Source organism: Phalangium opilio, unplaced genomic scaffold, assembly GCF_054372755.1.
Source record: "Phalangium opilio isolate 3A_F unplaced genomic scaffold, DU_Popi_V2 ptg000024l_1, whole genome shotgun sequence".
NCBI lineage: Eukaryota > Metazoa > Arthropoda > Arachnida > Opiliones > Phalangiidae > Phalangium > Phalangium opilio.
In genome coordinates this window covers 8835796-8856465 of record NW_028324155.1, presented here as the reverse complement: position 1 = coordinate 8856465, position 20670 = coordinate 8835796, and the positions used below count along the sequence as shown (strand labels likewise).

The 20670-nt window shown below is 40.1% G+C and overlaps 1 long non-coding RNA gene across 1 annotated transcript in view; it reads left to right on the top strand.

The window, feature by feature from the left end:
- Window positions 1-1072: 1072 nt before the first annotated feature.
- Window positions 1073-20670, top strand: part of LOC149692721 (uncharacterized) — a 54554-nt gene continuing 34956 nt past the window's right edge. The window contains exons 1-2 of the long non-coding RNA XR_016382857.1: window positions 1073-2653; window positions 6601-6722. This is a non-coding gene — a long non-coding RNA (uncharacterized LOC149692721). The remainder of the gene's footprint in view (window positions 2654-6600; window positions 6723-20670) is intronic.

Sequence of the window (20670 nt, the reverse complement as noted above, 5' to 3'; positions counted from 1 at the left end):
GGGAGTACGCCGCACTTGAGCCGTCGCTTACGATGTGCTCTGACAAAACCGTCACCAGTTTTGATTTCACTAAGCCATTCAGTATCCACTTCCCCAGTCGGGCAGAGTGGACTAACCTGCTGCCTCTTGGCACTGGGGGTGAAACCATTTGGTTCACCGATGGCTCCAAGACTGATTCCGGCGCTGGCGCCGGCTATTACTGTCAAACCACAAGGGTCGGCTTTTCTGCTTGCCTGGGCACCTTCGCTAGTGTGTTCCAGGCTGAAATTGCCGCGATCTGTTATTGCGCAGATTACTGTATTAACAAAGGGTATACCGGACGGACTGTGAGAATTTATTCTGACAGTCAGGCTGCCCTGAACGCTCTGAACCAGTGTCAGATTTCTTCTCAACTGGTGCGTAGCTGCCTCGACCTGCTAGCGCGACTGGCATCCTGCAACAGGGTTCTGCTGTACTGGGTGCCAGGGCATAGCGGATATTATGGCAATGAGCAAGCCGATAGATTTGCGAAAAGGGGTGCGGAGGCCAAGCTCTTGGGGCCGGAGCCGGCCGTCCCCATCCCCTACAGGCACGTCAAACGGTGTCTGCATGACAGGTTGACTGTCATACAAAATCAGCTCTGGCACAGCATGGAGGGCCAGAGACAGACAAAGTTGTTTGTCGATGGTCCCTGCAGGTCTCGTGCTAGGGACCTAATTTCGCTCGGCAGATGGGATATTAGGCTGGCCACCGGTCTTTTGACCGGGCATTGCCGGCTTAATAGGCACCTCCATCTGATGGGTTTTGCCGACGACCCTCTCTGTAGGTCGTGTCAGGAGATGGAAGAAACATCCGCCCACGTACTTTGCGAGTGCGACTACTTCGCCTCGCTTAGATTAGAATATTTTGATTCACACACCCTGGAACCCTCGAGGGTCTCCTCTCTCACGGTGGAGCGAATTCTTCGCTACGCTGCAGCTACAGGCCTATTCAAGGCCTGATTACGAGGATGCACAATATGCCTTTGGCATCGGTGCTAGGGCGCGTACCCTCCTCATCAACAATAACAATAATAACGCCCTACTAAAAAATTTCTAAATGATTTTCTGAAATGGAAAAAATCGATAATTTTATTTTGCATTGTATTTATTTATTTAGAGACTGCGCCTTTAAATAACAATGACAACAATGACATAGTGACGTCAATATGTATTTAGACGGGGGCGGCTAAACTTACATAGGTAAAATGAATCGACAACAATGGGAACTCCCGTACAGTGAGTGCAATTCTTTTAGCCAGTCTTAAACTACATGGAATTGCTAATTTTTTTGCAATTGCTGGACGACAAACACTACGTAGGTAGTTACTATAAAATAGAGGCTGAGAATTAAGGATTTGGTGACGGCGAAACACTTGAAAACCGTGATTTGCGTCATGCGCTCGCTCATCCATATTTTATTGAATAGAAATCTATTTAGATGTTCTTGATCCCTCCGACAAGGTTTATCCAATGCTAATTTTAATTGCAAGGCGATCATCAATCGTGATTGGTGGGAATGGATTTCCGAAAGAGCGAATGAAACAAGAAGAGAGCTGACGAAGGTCACTCCACAAACTATCGAATAATGAAGACTGTAGAACGTATCCCCTAGAAACGAGTCTCCATAAATACGTTTATAGTTTAATTATATACGACTGTACTTACGTTTCCAAACGCATCTTATAATCTTGGGTACATCGACAACGTAAACTTCCATCCAATCTAGTAACCACATTAAATAGACGTAACTAGATAAATCACTAAAGACCCTAATTAAAACCAGTAATTCGGTATGGATTTTTTTAATTTTATCCACATTTCCTCGTAATGATTCGAGTTGTCGAAACCATATTAGAAAATCGTCTAATTTTTCGCTCAGAATGTTGCTCAAAACGATAATGTAAACGTAGGCCAAAAAATTGTAACTGACGACGCAAATATAAGTTGTCAATTCCACGATGACCACCGTCCAGCCGAGCCATTTAACGCTTTTCAAGTATTCGCAACCGTACAAGTACTCGTCGATGTAGGCTTCGAACGCGATTGAATTGGTGACCCAATAGTAATTGCAACTTAATCGGTACGCGACGTACACGACCGAAAATATAACCAATATCGTTGACTGGACCCCGAGTCTTGACGCAACTTTGAACCCTCGTAATTTACCGTAATTACTTATTTGCGTCGCTCGAAGCTGAATTGATTCCTGATTAAAGACAAAGTAATTGATTGTCACCGTTGACGTTAAGCATCGAACTATTGTCGATAAACTAAAGAAAAAGTCGCTAAATTTTGGTTTCCTGGCGCTGTACAAGACGCAACTACACACGGAATGAAGCAAGTAACAATGAATGATCAATAATAAAAATTTGGTGGTTAATTTCGTCCCACGATAAATCTGTCTCCATGAACTGTTTTGAACCGTATTAACCTCGTATTCCGAACTTTGAATTACTCGGTTTTCTTTTGATTTATTAAAAATTCCCGCGTAAAACAAGGCTTTTTCGACGACCTTCATCGCGTCCGAGGACATCCCGAGTATGGTCACTCCAAATGGGCATAGATAGATACCTAGTTATCGCGCTCTTTTGTGATCGACGAATGGACGAATATTGGTCAAGCGTACCAAAAGCGTGGGTTTGAACACTATAATTTTCTATTTCCCATATTGTTGAAAGGTAATTAGGTCTGGGAAAAATATATATTTTAGCAGATGTTTTGAAAAATATGGGTTATGTTTTGGGGCGTCGATAAACATAGTTAAAATTTTAAAAGTATAGGTTTTAACTAAAAAGTTTTTTATCAAAATTACGAGGAAAATTTCAAACTATAATCAAAAGTTGTTGTTTTTGATAATTTTAATATTTTTTTAATTTCGTGGAAACTACCCCTAAAGTTTTTAATTCGAGGTTGGGTTATTCGTGTGTGTATACGAGTAAATTCATGATATGACTTATTGCAATTTACCCGTTTGTTTTTCAAAGACTCGAAGAAAAAAAGAATAAACCCGTACGATATATGGCATGGCGTCTTATAGTAATCTTTGCTAGCCATACCGACTTCTTTATGTAATGGAGGTTATTTTGAGAGGATTCTTGTGTATAGGGAGAAAGAAAGAGACTCGTGGTTTTGGTATCAAGATACCTACCACCACCGCCTTGGCTTTTCACGAAAAGGAAACAAAATACAGATAGCTAGCAAAATTGGCGGCGACTTCCCAAATCCGTTTGATCAGAGAAAGAGTGGTATGTGTGTGTGTGTATAGCCTCTGAACTACGAAAGAACAGAGACCCTTTAGGCCATGGGATTTGTACACTATATGCTTTAGGCAGTTACGCTACGATGGCGTATGGACGCTTTCCTAGATATAACATATATATAGGGATATGTATTTGGGAATATGATATCTCTCTCTCGTATAGAACATAGTGATCCTCCATCTCCATCTTTATGGCGGGGTTGCCATTTTCCAAACCCAAAATCAAAAGAAACAGGAAATTAAACTCCAGGTTTGGTGGGGGGAAGTTACTTTTGCAATTTCTTTTTTAGGCCTAACCCTAATTTTTCATCACTAAATTTTATACCTGGAAAACGGAAGCGAATGTGACTCTATAGTTTCTAAAAGTAAGCCATAGAGTAATTTCTTTCCCATATACGGCAACGTCATAACCCTCTATCTCTTACCTTAGTGATATCCCCCCTTCCCTTCCGGGGGCAAATAGTATTCTCTAGTACAAAGTTGCCCCTAACGTAGGGGATACACAGTTCACTCCCCCTCTCAACCGAAATTACTCTATACTTCAAGATAGTAAACTCTTAGCTTACTACGTCATAATAATGAATTTTATATGCCTTTGGAGATAGGACAACAGTCCATGAGTAATTAGGGAAATTAGTTTTCTAGTATATCGAGGTCACTGCGAATGCTTCTTTAGAATTAACAAGTCCACCATACACTTAAGGTCTTCGAGAGTCGCATAAACTTCTAGAATATCGTCTGCTTTGTGGAATTTCATTCCTCAAAGAGCGTTGCTCCAGCTAGCGAACAAAATATGAAGTCCCGATAAAAACAAGTGGGGGTATGGCGTACGCGCTATGTTTGTCTGTCTTTCTTTCTTTAGCTTGGGTCGTATAAGAAACGATAATGCCGCGTGCGGCCGGGGGATGTTAGTGACGGAATCAATTGGCAGTGTGACGGAAGGCTTACGGCTCTATTTACACTTTGCTCTAAGATATGACAAGTATTGATTTGTAATCAAGAACCACCCCTACCACCTCCCTCCCCTCGCCACACCTCCCGACAATTCTACGTACGCGTTTACCATCTTCTCGCCTAATAGACTTCTATTGTTCAAACGCGCTTGACAAAGAAGCGAGAGTTATGGCGGAATAATACGTATATTAAACTTGGTATTAAAGTAAATAGTACGGATGGAACGGTTATATGACCTAATTACAATCTTCACGCCTAAGAATTTATGAAAGAAAATTTTAGATGCGCGGTTTAAAAACCATTCAGGCGGATTAACACGGAAAGTAGCCCCTGTCGTTGCAAACCGGTCCAAGAATATATTCCCAAGTTCTGACCACTGACCATCTTGTCCAAGGAAAGGAAAAGAAAAATCCCCCCTACCAAGATTGACATATTGAAGGTGACCACGAATGAAAGTGACCAACCTAAGAATGGGTAGATTTATAGTGTCCCATAATAGAGAACGTATTCGTTTTTAAGAGTGTATTCCAACGTATATTTCGGAGTGTCGGAGGAGAAGGAAGGAATAGTGGATGTGGGGGGGGGGTATTGAGTGACCACTCGAATTCGGCCGCGGGGGGTGTGGACGTCATCAAATGGGAAGCGGGAGTCGAAAGGGCACCCGATGTTGAATTCGAGAAGGTTTCCTTATTTTTTTTTTTTCATTCACCATGCCAGTCTTCTATAACCCTCAAACTGTTCATTCTTTATATTGGCCAAGAAGGGGGTTAACTTTAGCGATCTTTTTCGCTCCAACGCCGTAATTCCGGCAATCGACGGACGATGCCACTGCCGTCAAAAGAAAGACCCGCTCTGGCTCTCCCCAGTAAGACCAGAGGAAGGCAGACGCATTGAGGGTCAAACTTATATGACCATTTTCGAGACGAGCTTACGTTCGTGGTACATTTAAGCGGAAGTTTGTTGTTATCCAACTTATACCGACATTTCAAACATTGAGAATGTTTTATCCGTGCCTAATTGTCCTCAATTCAATTGACCTCTATTTGTCCTTTACGCTGAATCCTTTAGGCTACCTTAAGAAAGTTCAGTCCACTTTAGTATATCGAGACATTATCAGGCGCCGCTCAATTTTACCGGATGGAGGAAGGTTAAGATCCCATTGAATTTTGAAGCCTCCATCACCGGAGCTAGATGACCCCGACGGTACTGACCCCTGAAGAAGGGAAAAAAACGGTAAAAAGCGGCGCGGGGGAGGGGGAAGAAACTTACCTCGCGTTACTTCTAGTGGTCATTTCAAGGGGCCGGGGGGCGACTGGGACTGGAGGTTTCTAGGTATAGGGAAAAGGACTATGGCAGGGTCATCGTGTCAAACGTAATTAGATTTTTTCGATTTTCTTCTCCGTGGACCTTCTTTTTTTGGATGGATAAGGCTATAGCTCGACTCTCTTGTTCGATTTTCTCTCTCTCTCTCTCTCTCTCCATCTTTCTCCTCTTGGGCTTCCTCTTCTTCTAAAAGTAAAAAGGGATGAAAAGGTCGTTCAAGGTATTTTTTTTTTTCATTCCTAGTATCACCAACCTTTTTTTGAAAAATATAAAAAGAATGACATCTAATTTTAATGACAAATAATTCTCTATAGGTGTCCAGTTTTACGCAGGGTCAGGGAAACTCACGGGGATTCATCAGGGAATCCGGGAGGTGTCAGGGAATTTGAATCAGAATATTATTTTTACCGCCTCAAAAACATTGAAGCGAATAAGCCTTTTCTTTCTTTTTTAAACCAAGGCTTATTTTCGTATACAGTCACTCGTTGTTCGAACTGGATGAATGAATTGAACGGGTATTAAAACACGCCATCTTGAAGTCTTTTCGGTTTATTACTTATTTGATCGCGAACGATGTATAGTTTTTATTTCAAAAGTAGCGTTAAAATGCAAATTTCGTCGGCTAGCTTATTTTGCGGGGATGTAATTTTTCATTTGCCATTAGCTGTCAGAGATTAACCATGATTTATAACGTCCCTCCATCTTTATTCTTTCACCGTTACTCTCTTAGCAACTTGGATGGATACCCCCCCCCCCAAAAAAAACTATTTAATTTTTCTTAATTGGTAAAAAAATTCGAATAACGTTCTGTAAATTATGGGAATAATTTGACTCAAAATGGTCCGTCATAATAAGGGGCTAAGAGACTATACACACCATCATCTTAAGTTCTAATATTTTTAGACTTATTGCAAGCTGCTTTCAAATTCCCACGTTAAATTTAAAAAATAATAATTTCGTCTAATATTTTTTAGGTACTATTATTATTTATTTTTTTATGACCTTTGTTGTAAATTTAACGAAATATAACTTTTGTTTTTACAGAAAACGTCTGGAAAACTACATGAGTACAGTCGAGAGGACCTCAAGTTGTTCTAGTGGAGTGGACAACTTTACAAGCTCGAGTCATTGATCAGTGAATGGACAATTACTGAAGAGTTATAATCGTAAGTTCATACGTTTTTTTTATATAAATTTAAGTTTAGTATATTAGTCTAGTCATTTTCTATACGGCTAGTACGAATATGATGACCTTTAACCCCGGACCTACCCGTACGCTATTATAATAAGCCCGGGGGGAAAGTGACAACTTTATTGACACGCGATATGTAAAATTATTTTCCGTTAATACATAGATACATATCCGTGTTATTTAAATTCACGTGTCATAAACGCGGGAAACCCTTTTTGGCGCCAATGTCAAATTTTTTTCTCGCGCCAACCAAAACACATTATACAGTATATAAGAAATGGAATTCTTTTTTATATTATTTCGTCTTCCATTTCAACTTATATTAACCGTAACGATTAATATATCTCCATGAATATTGATGATAACAGAACACCACGAAGCGTTTTCGACCCTTTTCAAGCTTCTAAAGGTTACTATTCGTGTTGGTAATGAAGGTATTCTTTAGTTTGGTGGGTAAAGCTGACTTTTCCATCCAATCTGCTAACTTTAATAACCTCCTAAGGGTACCATAGAGACGTGGATGGAGGGAAATGGTATAGCGTGGTTCCTAGCTTTGGAATCTCTCTTTGAATTTCTATTTCCGTTGGAAAGGTATATAACGTATTTCGACCACCAAAAGCCCGCCAGTCTCTTATAGTTGTATAGTAGAGATACGAGATGAGAATTTTACGAATCAGCGTTATATAGAGGAAGGCCCCGTATGCACTACGACCGCGGATTTTTTTTAATCGATTAAAATGTCAGTAGTAATAACCACCCAGATAGACGTGGATCCAAGATGGTCGCCATCTTGAATCCATGTCTATCTGGGTGGTCATTACTACTAATGTCATCTCAGAACGGGTGATTTTTTTTCTTACAATTTTATTATATTTGGGAAGCACCGTCTTATTTTTTCTATACTTGGTCGAGAAATCACTGTCTTTAAGACGTTTTACAATGGGAATATTCATTAACATTCATATTAAGTAAATTAATTTTAATATCGCGTCTTAAATTGTGATTTAAGCGGGCTCGATTCTTCCTTAAATTTTAAATTTCCCTTATCGCTGGCGTAAAATAATTGTTTCAGTGCGAACGGGACTCGAGTGTCCGGCCAAGAATCTAGTTTCAGTTTCGTCGTTTGAACGCGCCGATCCGTATAGGATAAACTGTGGATTTCCATCCCCCCTCCCCTTCCCCCTCCCCTCACTCTTCAACCGAAAGCTAAAACGACTTCATCACCTAAGCCTACTTTAGAAGTATATATAATTGAAGTAAAAATAAGTCGAGAATTTAGGCCTAAATACGGATAAATATGCTAGAACATTCTGGTCGGGAGGAATAGAACGCGATATACCTCTTGTTTACGGACGTCGGGTTATATTTATATCGCGGTTGGAAATATGAGGGTGTATATCAGGGGGTAAGTTTCCCGAAATTACGCGTCGTACCTGCTTGTAAATACCGTTCACGGGCCATTACTCGCCAGGTATATCTTCTTGGAATGGGAAAAATATCAAAAGTCTCTCTCTCGTATAGAATCTAGCTTTGAAACTTTTCCTAATATCGGTTTCAACCCAAAACCAAAAATGGGGCTAGGACCAACTGAGATTTCAGTTCTCGTCTATGGTTTCTGAGGACCCCGGGGTGGATGAGGGGAGAGAGATGACTGGTTGCTACATGAACTTCTAAATGTTTCTACGAAATCCAAAAGACCTAAATGATATACCGCAGATATACCAAATGGTAATAGAAAATATAGACGGTGGTGCTGAGAGCAAACCCCAACCACGAGAAAAAAAGAATTATAACTTTTTTCGTCGTTGAAAGTTTTTGGTTGTCAGGTCGTGTGGTGGTGTTTAATTCCGGATGAAGTGCAACAAACGAATAGTTCAAGCTTGGTGTCAGTTGAACCCATACTTTGGTTGACTACCATTATCTTAAGGTACCTTAGTAGGGTTGCTGACTGATGTCCATTTGAGCTATACCTCCATTACCAAACTGCATGGGCACTTCATCGATTTTCAACGCAACCACTAGCTAACTTACTTCCGAACCACATACCTATAACTGTAGGAAAAAGAAGTTATTCCATAATCTTCTGGTGCTGTATATATTTCCCGCGATACCTGGCGGCAAACGACTTATACCAGGCATGTCCCGATACGTTTTTGATAAAACTTTTTAACACCGATTTCTTTTAACCGCACCCTCGCTGCCTGATGTCCCGGTGATGGTTTCTCATCATCCGAAAGATGGAATAGATACGTAATGTGACCCCAAGGACATCGTACTAGATGACCTGTGTCAATTTTACATTATAGGTCCGAAAAATAGTTTGCCAGAGGGAGAAAGTTTTCCCGAAAACTTTCTAGGTTTAACCCATGCACCATTATACCGCGAGCCATTGATGGTGATTGCTTAGGTTTGGGGGTGCGAGGAGGTTTACTTGTAGTATAGTAATAATAACGCTAATTACCTATCGATTTTGATCAAGGGTATAATATATTAGCTTTTAAGGGGCCCCGGCATTAGCTTTATGGGGTATATATCTACCTTACCCCTTTCCCCTATTCGATTGGCTATAAAACTAAGAGCGAGCGCGCGTGGGGTTTGGGGTTTGGCGTTGACTGCCCCCACCACCACCTAGTATAGTTTTAAATAGTTCTCCATCTCATGCGCCTCTCTTAAAAATTAACACCCTCCTCCCCTTCACCGCACCACGTGAGTCAAGATTAAAATATCGTAACTGGAATTTCACGTGAATAATTTCTAACACATAACGAGGAAAAGATTAACGAATAAATAAGCAAGGTTACTTATATGGATGTGAAATTGTGGTCCAGTTTCTGGAAAACTTGGCTAAACCATTTCAATTGTCCCTTTCTTAAGCTTACAGCGAAACTTTTTTGGGGTAGAAATAGATCAGATAGAAATGGTTACAGTCTATTCTGATGAGAATCAATTCAGCTTCAGGCGGAAACTTCCAATTGCTCTGAATATTCTACAAATTATATTCTTCTCAAGCTCATTCATTGTTAGCGCGAGACCATGGTATATTGGGTGTAAAAATGATAGGAAGTAGTATTTAAGGCTTCTTGTCGCTGAGAACGTGGTGAAATGGTGATAGTATGGTGTATCGTCCATTCGCAGGGTGATCACTCTTCCGGAAGGGTTCTTCCGCCACCGTCACCACTTCCTCGCGCAACAGGGGATAATGAGAGAGATATAGCGCGTTCGAGCAGCTAGGAGCCTGGCCTTGGTGCCAAAAACTGCGCTCCTTAATGTATTATACGCCGTAATAGTTTGTCCACTTACGAAAACCGAATAAAAGTGCGCGCCAGTAACCATCCCGTCAGTCTTTGGTCATATTCAACTTTGACGCGTGATCGTGACATCCTCTCATTTTTGGTTGTACAAGTACATGACCGGCTCTCTCTCTCTCTCTTAGGGTTAGAGTTTAGCGAGCGACTCACCTATAACAGTTTGTCGAGCTGGCTCTAGCCTAGCGGTTAATGAGACGTAACATGTAGACGTCCCACTATAAAGCGCCTACCACCTATCAAGGCCCCTAGAGATGGGCCCCCACTAATATACTAACTTAACGCCTTATCAAGTGTACCGTGCCCCAAAATTATTCCTAGAGAGGTACGAGGAAACGTCGTGTCGAAATATTTGTCTTTCCAAGAAGCTAAGTTAGTATAATACGAAGAGGTCGTGGGGGTCATTTGAAAAGGGGGAGAAGGGGGTTCCTTTAGCGAAGAAAACTATGAGATATGGCTTTAAGTTTTGAAAGCGAGTTTTATAAGGGGGAGACGACGACCCCTTGGGTCGGATGGTGTTGAGATTAGTCCCTGGAAGTATACGTTGAAGGTGCTTGCGCGGGTAAGGATGGATTTTAAGGATCAGTTCCTATTCCTCCCCCTCCCCCTCCCTCCTTGGTTTTATCCAGAACGGCTTTACCATCTCTACTCTGGCTCAGATTTATAGATTTCGTTGGTTCATACGCCATACATACGAGGAGACTTTTTTATTTATTTCTTTTACATTCCCTTGGTTAAAAGTAACTTAAAAGTTTCCCGCACTTTTCCCAGAAATCACTTTTCCAAAAGTTTTACGCGAAGAGACTCTCTGTTGGGACTACGCCGTTATAGGTATCCCTCCCCAAAGCCAGCCAGCCAACGTTACGATTGGTTGCTTTAAAACTGCGGGCTTTTACTTATAAGGCTTCCAACTCGCTTTTTCGATTTCAAACTTTGATTATTTTTATCACGCGCCGCGTATAGTTCCTCCTTCCTATCCTACCCTCAAAACTTTAACGATATTTGTAAAACCTTTTTTGACTTAAGACCCGAGATGGGTGTTTCAGGTATTTTAAAACTAATTATTTCGAGGTCTCTAACTAGAATATAACGGTGGACCGAGTAATTAGTACCATCGAGTAAAGGACAATTAGGGCTTCAGTTTCAAGTCTCTGACTTTCCAAAGTTGAGGTTTAGAAAATTTTCAATTTAAAGCAAATTTTCTCCAGCCCCTATTGGCGTAACCCCCAAGTACTAGTGATCATTGAATAGAGGACAATTTAGGCTTTGGTTCCCTGAAAGGATTTTCCCGTATCTTTTAATACCCCAAAGTTATGACGTTGTATGGTCAATGATATCGGAATTTGGCCAAGAAGATATTTTGTTGCTTAGATTGTAAGAAGAAGGTGACGAAGGCATTATCGGTAGACCTATAGTCCAATCGTTTTCTCGGATGTTGGAGAAAACTGTTTTCTTTTATAGATATATATATAGATATATATTCGGGTCTTGGGTCTCTTTTAGGGCCAAGGCGACTTTCTTTTTGTCGTGGCGAAGCATCAGCGCGTTAACTCTTAACGACAATTTTTTTTTACTCTCTCTCTCTCGGTCTTGGTCTTGGGTGGCTGTGGAGCCAAGGGTTACTAGGGTCCTCAATCAAGAGGGACAGCGGGAGAGGAATGTCCTTGCTCATGGCGCGTGGACGTCGACGCGGAAATAGAGAATGAAAAACGTTGGCGGGGACCAAATTGATTGTACCTGCGTTTCCATTTCATCTCCCTTACGCCCCCGTTTTTTCTTCTCTGCCCTCCTCAATATTACTTCCGCGGGCCACCGTCTTCTTTCTATCATAATCTTACGTCTAAATCACCGATGCCCAAAGTGTTTTGATTCCATCATCTTCAGAAACGATTAAGTTTGAATTTTGGAAGTAATTTCAGGCGGTTTTTATAATTCAAAAATCACGCGCTTTCGTTTTTTTAATTTTTTAAATTCCGCGCGCGCGTTTTAACGAATCCATTCATTGATATCATGTCCCGTGATAAGTGAATATATTCTCGCTCGTGAGAAAGAACGGGTTTGTTTCTATAAGTGGAAAAAATACTTTTTTTTCTAGTTTTATAAAAACGGGGATGGGCTATAGTCCAAGAAGTTGAATCGCGTAAAAATAGCTTTAAATCACTATATTTTATTTGGCCCGTATGTATAGGCGCGTTTCTTTATTTGAGAGGGCGATATTTCTGCCCATTCCTATCTAATCTTACGGGCGTAAGGTCAAAAATTATTTGCCGGACTGTATATTATCCGCCACTGTTCTTAGACGGAGGCCATACGCCGCTGCTCGCTCGCTTTCTAGCAACAACATGATTCTTACTTACCTACCGTTGTACGCCAGATTCAATTTCCAACGATGAAAACCATCGGGTTTTTTCGGTATTTTTTGTGGTCCAGGGATAAGAAAGTATAAACCACAAAAAAATATCGAATACAAGCCAGTTTACAGTAATTCCCAAGAACTTGGATGTTTTTATCACACCCCAAAGTACATTTGAAAAAAAAAATATTAGTGAATTGTCTAACGGGGCTTTGTTCTACCAAGGGGTACGTCTTTAGTGGTTGTCGAGCTGTAGTAAGTGTAGTTTGTCATTAACCCAGATAGAGATATGACAGCGAAGGTTGTTGGGTGGAATTGGGGCTTTTTCGTGGGAATCGAGGAACAGGGAGCAATAACCGCTATCAACTCTTCCCGAGTACGCTTTTCGGTGACAAATGTCCATTGCTTTCTCTGACACTCTTAGACTTTGAACAACGTCTTTACTCCATATTTTTCTCCATGGTTTGACTCTAGACCAATTCATTCGAACTTCCGTGTTAGACACCTCTATTAAGTTGATTACGACCCTATGGTCGGGAATTTTTTAAACCCCGACCTTTTGATCTCACATTTTTCTACAGTATTTAAACTAATTAATCTTAAAAAATAAATAAATGAATAAACGCGAAAACAATGAAAGGCAATCAATCTGTTGGACAGAGTGAAACCCTTGACACCTATGACCTTTTTAAGTAAAAAACGCTTGTGGACCCCTTGAATGCATCCACCTCCAGTTGTAACGAACAAGGATAACTTTTGGGGAAAATAGAAAGAGTGATATAACTTCTCTGATAATAAACTTCCAGTTAATTATCTTCTGTTTTGCCAAGAAGGTAGGTAGGCTACCTTTTGGAAAGGATGGGGGGGGGAGTAATTTAATCACGCGTTTGAGAGGATCACTTCTTAGGGATGAAGGGATCGGGAGAGGATAGTAATAGAATTAGTAAAGCGGAGGGATGGATATAGATGGAACAATGCTTTCCAGACTCTGAAACTATAAGAGAGGACGTTGGCTTTCCGACGTTTCCCAAGACCCCCATACGGTGGAAAAATTTGGCAACACAATGCACCTTAAGTAGTTTAACCAAGACTTAATAAGGATAGAGGAGCCTCTCTTAAAAGGTAAAGGTACTCTGAAAAAAATAAATAAATGTCAAATACAGAGCCAAAACAATGTAGTGATATTAGTTATTTCACCATCCCTTTAAATGGAAGCTCAAGATGAGAAAGACGTCCCATCCCACCTTCAATCCAAGAAGACACGCTGGTGGGAGAGGATAGGAGGAGGAAGATGGTGTCTTCCATCCCTTTCAATTCAGACTCTGTCCTGGAAGTATATAGCTCCCAGATCCTAACTTCAATTGTCGTCTAAAATCTGTTCGCGTTTCGTCGTTGAATAGACAATAAGCGGGGGGATGACGTTAAGGGATACGGGTTAAGCCGCGGTGGAATAGAATTGTCGATAAGATGGCGAACACCCTTTGAGAGTGGTACGTGAATATTACCTCGACGATTCAGTCTTAGGTTCTCGGGGATCTCAATTGGGCACGGGGTACATTTCAAAATGCCACGCGGTACTACTGGGCACCGTGCGGGCCACCTATTACAAGGAACCGTCTGCTACTGATGGGAAACACGGCCAACTTCGTATAAGTGACTAGGGTCTCAAAGATTGATGGTACTCCCTCCGAATTTTTTATCCCAATCTTTTCTTCCGCGAATTTCTTCTTCTCTCCATCTTTGGGATATATACGCTCTTCAGCTTCTTCTTCTTTTTTCATGGCATAAAAATTCGAAAAGGCGAATTTTCTCTCTCTCTCTCTCGCGGAGCTTTTCTCATTTTCCGTAAACGCCCATTTATTGAGCTCTAGGAACAATGGCCCTAGGTTTTTATTTTTATTTTTTACCGATTATTGATTTGTTTTTATGTCTATGGTTCTCTTTTGTTTGTAACGCTGGGCCATTTCGTAAATATTTTTTGATTTATTCGCGTATTTATTTTAGTCTACTTAAAGATAACGTATAACGTAATTTAAATTTAGTAATAATTAATTAGAATTAACTATGGAATTTATCTACACAAAAAATTTATCAATTAAACCTAATGATTTATTTATTTAATTAAATAATTTTAGAGGGAAATTACGGCTCTATTTTCCGTCCTCGTAATAATATCCCTTCACTTTCTCCCATTTATTTCTTTAATTCAGTTCCATATACATTTTAAATTACGTAAAACAAATATTTCAACGTTAAAAACTCAAAAATAAAGAAAACTGACGTAAAGTAATTCCATAGAGAAACCCCTATTACATTTTCTTTTTTCTTTTCCATTTTCAGTAAAGCAAATTCGTTTAATTCTCGTATTATATATTTCTTTACATTACAAAGGGGAACGGGCGCAATGGGCCATTTTAACCGAGGGACCAAATTTCTGGGTAATATTTTTTATTTCCTTCTGTTATGTTCTCTACTTACTACTACTACATCATATGGCGCTTTTCCCATCGTATATCTAAAGTGGGCGGGGTACAGCCCCCGTTATCCTTTGTTGAGCTGGGGGGAGTAGGAGGGGATCTCGTTCGTTTGTCTAGAAAGGGGCCCCCGGTTGGACCCCCAATACCTAAGCCTTTTGAGCGCGGACTCTCTTAATACCTTTAATATCGTTTCCGATGCTACAATTCCTTTGTTTTCGGAAACCGATACGGGTTTTGCCTTTATTGGCTGACGGCGCTTTTATACGCTATTATCCCTTCATTCAACGTGGCAATAAAATTTTGATGCTTGTCCTATTATGACTGAGAAGGAATTTAATATCCTCGTATATTTCTTAAATAATCTTTTATTGACTCTCTTTTAACGTGAACTATACGCGAATGTTTGAAACTTTATAATTTTACTTTTAAGGGTGTGATTGTCCAAAGAGGTTGCCACTGGCCAGGGAAATAGAAAGTTCATTTAAAAATAGATGAAAAAGGAATCTAGATATTCCACTTTAAAAATTGAAACGCGAAATAAAAAGTATCTTCTCTCTCTCGCTGAAAGCTGGTGCATTGCGGGTAAAACATTTCTACAGGGGCCCGTAGGAAATACACGGGGAATCTGTCCCCTGTAAGGCGTCTTTGCCCTAAACGTTTTCACTCATTTTCATTCTCCCATTTTTGGAATTAATTAGAAAACAGAAAATTAAGACGGTACTTACATTCTGTATATGTACGTACATCTAGAGATGGCAATCCCCTCTCTCGCTCTCTTTTCGTTTTTTTGTTTTTAATTCATTCACGACGAAGTAATTTAGATTCTCAGACGTTGGTCGGTGGTCGCGGCGTAATCGTCTCTCTTCCCACCGCCTACCCCACCGCTCGAGGCTTGACTATTTTTAAGCCTCGGTCTCATTCGGGCCTCGGCTCCCATAGTTATTTAATTAGCCTTAAGAATCTGGAATACGCGAACCCATTATCGGGGTGCTCGTGCAAATACTTTTGAATATTAATTTCGTCGTTGCTGCTCGCCATGAACCTCCTCCCACCGACCCATCCGCGATCCCATCGCCTCTAGCTTTTAAATATTATTATTTTTCATAATTAAATATGTTAATATTCCAAAATAAACCAAATTTCTCTAATTAAACTTAAGGAAGTGCAAATTTAAAATCGTATTCCATATAGCCTCTATCAAGTCTAGGAATTGAAACAAACATTAGAAAAACGTTTCTTAAGCCTAAAGTTGAAATTTAGGCTTAACAATTGACCCCTATAAACTTTTTTTTCTTATTTAATTCCAAAAATTCACTTGGATTGAAACATTTCTTAAGCCTAAAATTGAAATTTAGGCTTAACAATCGAATCTCGTGAACTTGCACGACCGAAACATTTCTTAAGCCTAATTAGTAAAATTTAAAGATTAGGTTTATTATTTCTGGCGAATTCCTGTAGGTCTTTTTTTAATTGGGCTACTAATTAAAATCGTGGCCAAATGACTAAAGAAAGAAGTTTCAGTTAGTCATTCTGTCAATCCATCGGGATTTTAGTATAAAGGAGCTGTTTTAAACGTATCAAAATTCCTTATTAATAAAAATATTAAAAACAGAATTAGGGTGGAATGAAAATAAAAAAAAATCCGTTAAGCCTTTGTCAGCGATAAACGCTATCTTTGAAAAACAAGCCAATCCGGATGAAGTAAAGTTACAAGAGTAGATATCGTAAATATGACTATTTCTTTTTGTTTGACTAGAGTTAGGGTGTCTTATAGGGCGATTCATTTAGCGTATTTCCTGTATCTATTGACAAGGAAAGGGGGGGAAGGGTGGAACAAGGAAACTTTTAACCGGGAGCGAAAGGGAAAACAAATAAGGCGTCAAATCCCTTTCAGGGAATTCTAAAGAAAGACGAAAAACCTACCCTCCCCTCCCCCAATCCCCTCTCCTCTGTCTTATTGATTTCCTTTTTCTAAAATCTTTTTTTATAAAGCCTTTATATTAAACCAAATTTAAGGAAAAAAATCGAATTTTGAATTATTCGCTACAATTAATATAGAAAAATCCATTTTCCTTGCAAGGGGGGATTTGAAGTTTTTCCAAGTTACTGTGTGTCTGTATTTCTGTTTGAATTATTCCCCGCTTTTCCAAAAGTATCTCAAAGGATATAATACTGAGTAATTCTTGTATAAAACCGGTTTCAATTGCAAGCCACTGAAGTACTACTCTTATTGGAAACTAGATTCAATTATACTAATTTTGCGGTTTACCTAAACAAATAAAAATAATAATTTGTTTAATTGATGTTTATATAGGAATATAAGCCGAGTTAACTCGAGCTATTTTCAAATCAATGCGGATATTGATCAATGTTTCTTAAAACTTCCACCAGAGATGGTAGCGACATCACTCCGCCTTTGTTGCAAGTAATCTTTGCCCCAGGCTGACCCCCCCTTTATGCCCCCCTCTTTACTGTCTTTAGTCTATAAATTACTGGTGCTCTGGAGATGCGCCGCTATAGCTACTGCTGGAAAGCGGGCGTTTCTGATGCTGCCCGCCCCGCCTGGTCCATCTTGCCCTCGCTCCCACTCGCTCCGAGGGTCGATTATCAAATTAACCGGGACTAGACTCTTCTACGCGGACACCCCCTCCCCCCCCCGACCGATCTCTTCAACTTACGGTCGAAAACGGCATAAGTACCGTTTAACTTATAACCCTCTATTGACCAGTCTACTTTGAAAGCTTACGTAACTTTAGCCTAACGAAACTTTTAAGGAAATTCATTGTGGATATGATTGCTTGAATTGTTGTCTACAATATGATACTAAATACTCGTGGTTACTTCAGTCGGGGCTTGAGAAAATTAGGTCATATTTGTTTAGAGGATTTTTGCGCGCTTAAAACCTTTTTCTGCTTAAATATCTAGAGAGACTCTTGTCAGTTTTAGCCTAGCCTCCTCGGAAACTCCCGTAGCTCGCTCGCCACCATTTCTACTACTAGCGCTACTATATAGGTAGTAGAACACTGAATTTAATCAAATTTTGCCAGTAATATTGTCTTAGATGCTCGTGGTGGAAGATATTTTACAAGGATTTATATTGGAGTTCTCTTAAGATAGAATTATGACCGGTCCTGGATTGAGGCAACGTATCAAAGAATGACGTTATACCAGAAGTGAGATGAGAGTAGAAGTGAAGGGCTCTAGCATTGGTAATAGATCCTGGCATTAGTGAACAAATTTGAGGATTTTATGCCGCTTCCCACGCGCTAAAACTAGAGAGAAAAAATTGGTCGAGTTCCAAAAAAATTTCTTACCCCCTTCCCCTTAACCTAAAGCGGCGAAACACGGACTCGGGTGCTTGAATCTAGTTCGGCCGTCTACCGCCGCGAGCGCGTCACGTTTTAGAGGGGAAATTCTGAAACCGCCACTAGAGGGCCAACCGTTGGTGTGTTATCAAGAATATTCACTTTCTCCGAGACTCCGAGTGAAGAATTTGGTTAGCTCAGTACTTCTAGTCTCATCTCACTTCTGGTTATACTTAGCCTAGCACACCGAAAGAGGTTAACCCGGCCCTGCTTTTGACCACGGTCTCTAAGAATATTCAAGGGTAAAAGAAACGCAATTCTTGTAGGGGTTCTCTAGTTGGTAATGGGCGAATGAGTGTGGGTCCTATAGCATTGAGTCGGTTGCAAGGGGGTAAGTTTCGAATTAGCTTTTATCTTCGGGACACCGGGCCGGGCGGCTCCCGAAGTGACCGTGTGTATGTGTAGCTACAACGGACGACAAATTAGTGAGCAGTTTTCCCGTAAGGTTTGCTTCCTATCACTAACTGGCCATCTCCGAGCTAGCTCCCGACCTTCTCGAACGTGTTTTCCCATCATGCAACGCAGACCGATAAAGCTTTGGGCCTTTAATTTAAAACTCGAGTCTCGAGCAAAATCTACGCGCCTATATTTAATTATTTAACGGAAGAAAACGGTCTCCTTGAACCCAAATTTTAAACTCCAAGGGAAATTCTTTTAAGGGAAAAATGTTTGTTTCCCTCAACTTTGTACGTAATTTCCAAAAATAAGTTAAGATTTAGGCTTAACCACTTTAAATATCAGTAATCCTTTTTCTTTTCACGCCGTTGAGTTTTTTAATTATTATACAAATATAAACTTTTAATTACGGTTTCATAAGTTGAATAATGTTTTTAATCAAAAGTTAGAAATCGAGAATGTTTTAACAAAAATAGGGATATTTTCTATAGGTTTACCTCAAAATTATGAGCTTCCTTCTAGGCGAATTTAAATATTTTCGTATAAATTAACGAGAAATTAACCCCCAAGTTGGTTGGGGCAACCGACGAAACTTTTGAAGCTCGAGTCATTTTAATTTCGGGTGTATGAACGGTAATAAATAATCATCACCTTTTAATAATCTCCAACGCTGTTTATACTAAACAAGTAAAAATATACTTTTAGTAATTAGCCAATCACGACATATACACCGAAAAAAAAAAATATAGATAGATATATTGAATTAATTTGGGAAATTTATATATAAGGAAAAAGTTTTGATACCTTTTTTTTAAACCTTAAGGAATTTTGGGGTTTTCAGGGTTTGTTGGGTGTATCTCGAGTCGCGTGCGCTTAGCCTTGGACGTAATTTTATTGAAAATATTTCTTCCCGAAGCCTTTTTATGATAAACAAGGTCTGGCATCTTGTTAAGATATGGTTATTTATATCTGTACCCTATTTAACCTTAGAAGTTTGGCACGGTGATTTTTTTGAAGGGGGGAGGGGAGGGGCGCCTAGCTAAGCCTAAACGATGTTCGGTATAGCTTAGTTATAAGCGAACTAAACTCATTTATCTCTTTAGCGTCAAGGCGCGAAATTAAAAGTCGTTTTTGCATACGCCGGCGTTCTACGTATACGTAATAAGCTGGCTAGATTTTACGCCGGCACGAAACGTTGGGCGGAGGGATATAGTTTAGTGCCCAAAATATACGGACTACTTTTGAGTCAAGGGGAAACGTATAACGCGTACCTCTACGCTGTATATTTGGCTCTGGTATCATTTTGAGGTTGTATTAGTCTCGCCTTGGATATCGAAGGGCGGACGCCGGGGGAGGGAAGAGGGTTGGATGGGGGGTTTCGGATTCTCAGCCAATTAATAATTATGTCGGCCGCGTCAACCGCTAGCTGCCCTAATCCTTAATTGGTGTTATGTCGGTGGTAGAATAGGGGATAGCACTCCCCCCTACTGCCTTATCATATTCCATATATAGCGTTTGCCATCCATTTCTCTAGCACGGAAATCTACTTTTAAAACACGTGGAAACTACAAGTGTTTGCCCAAAGATATGGGTGCTAACCTCGCAATTTCGCCTTTACCTCCTCTTTGAAGTATTATAATTCTGGTTCTATAAGAGATTCTGGAAAGTTATTTGTGTATGTTATAGCCCAATTTCTCACCTTTCCAACGATACTAAGTACTTGGGCCTACAATAATCAGGGCCCGAGTAATTCAGCAAATTGGAAAACAGGTAGTTACTATTCTGATCAGTAGGCAAAGCCGACATTTAGGAGGAAACAACGCCATGTTAATCCTATGGCCCCTGTAGAAATGTTTACCTCTCAACACACAAATGTTCAGGGAGAAGCCATCTTGCAGGCTAAATGAGTATGTTATAGTCCTATTTTTCCCCTTTCCAAGGATATTAAATACTTGGCGTTGCAACTGCCAATGCAAATTTTGCAATAATCTAACCACTATAGCTAGGAATTTCCTTTATTTTCAAA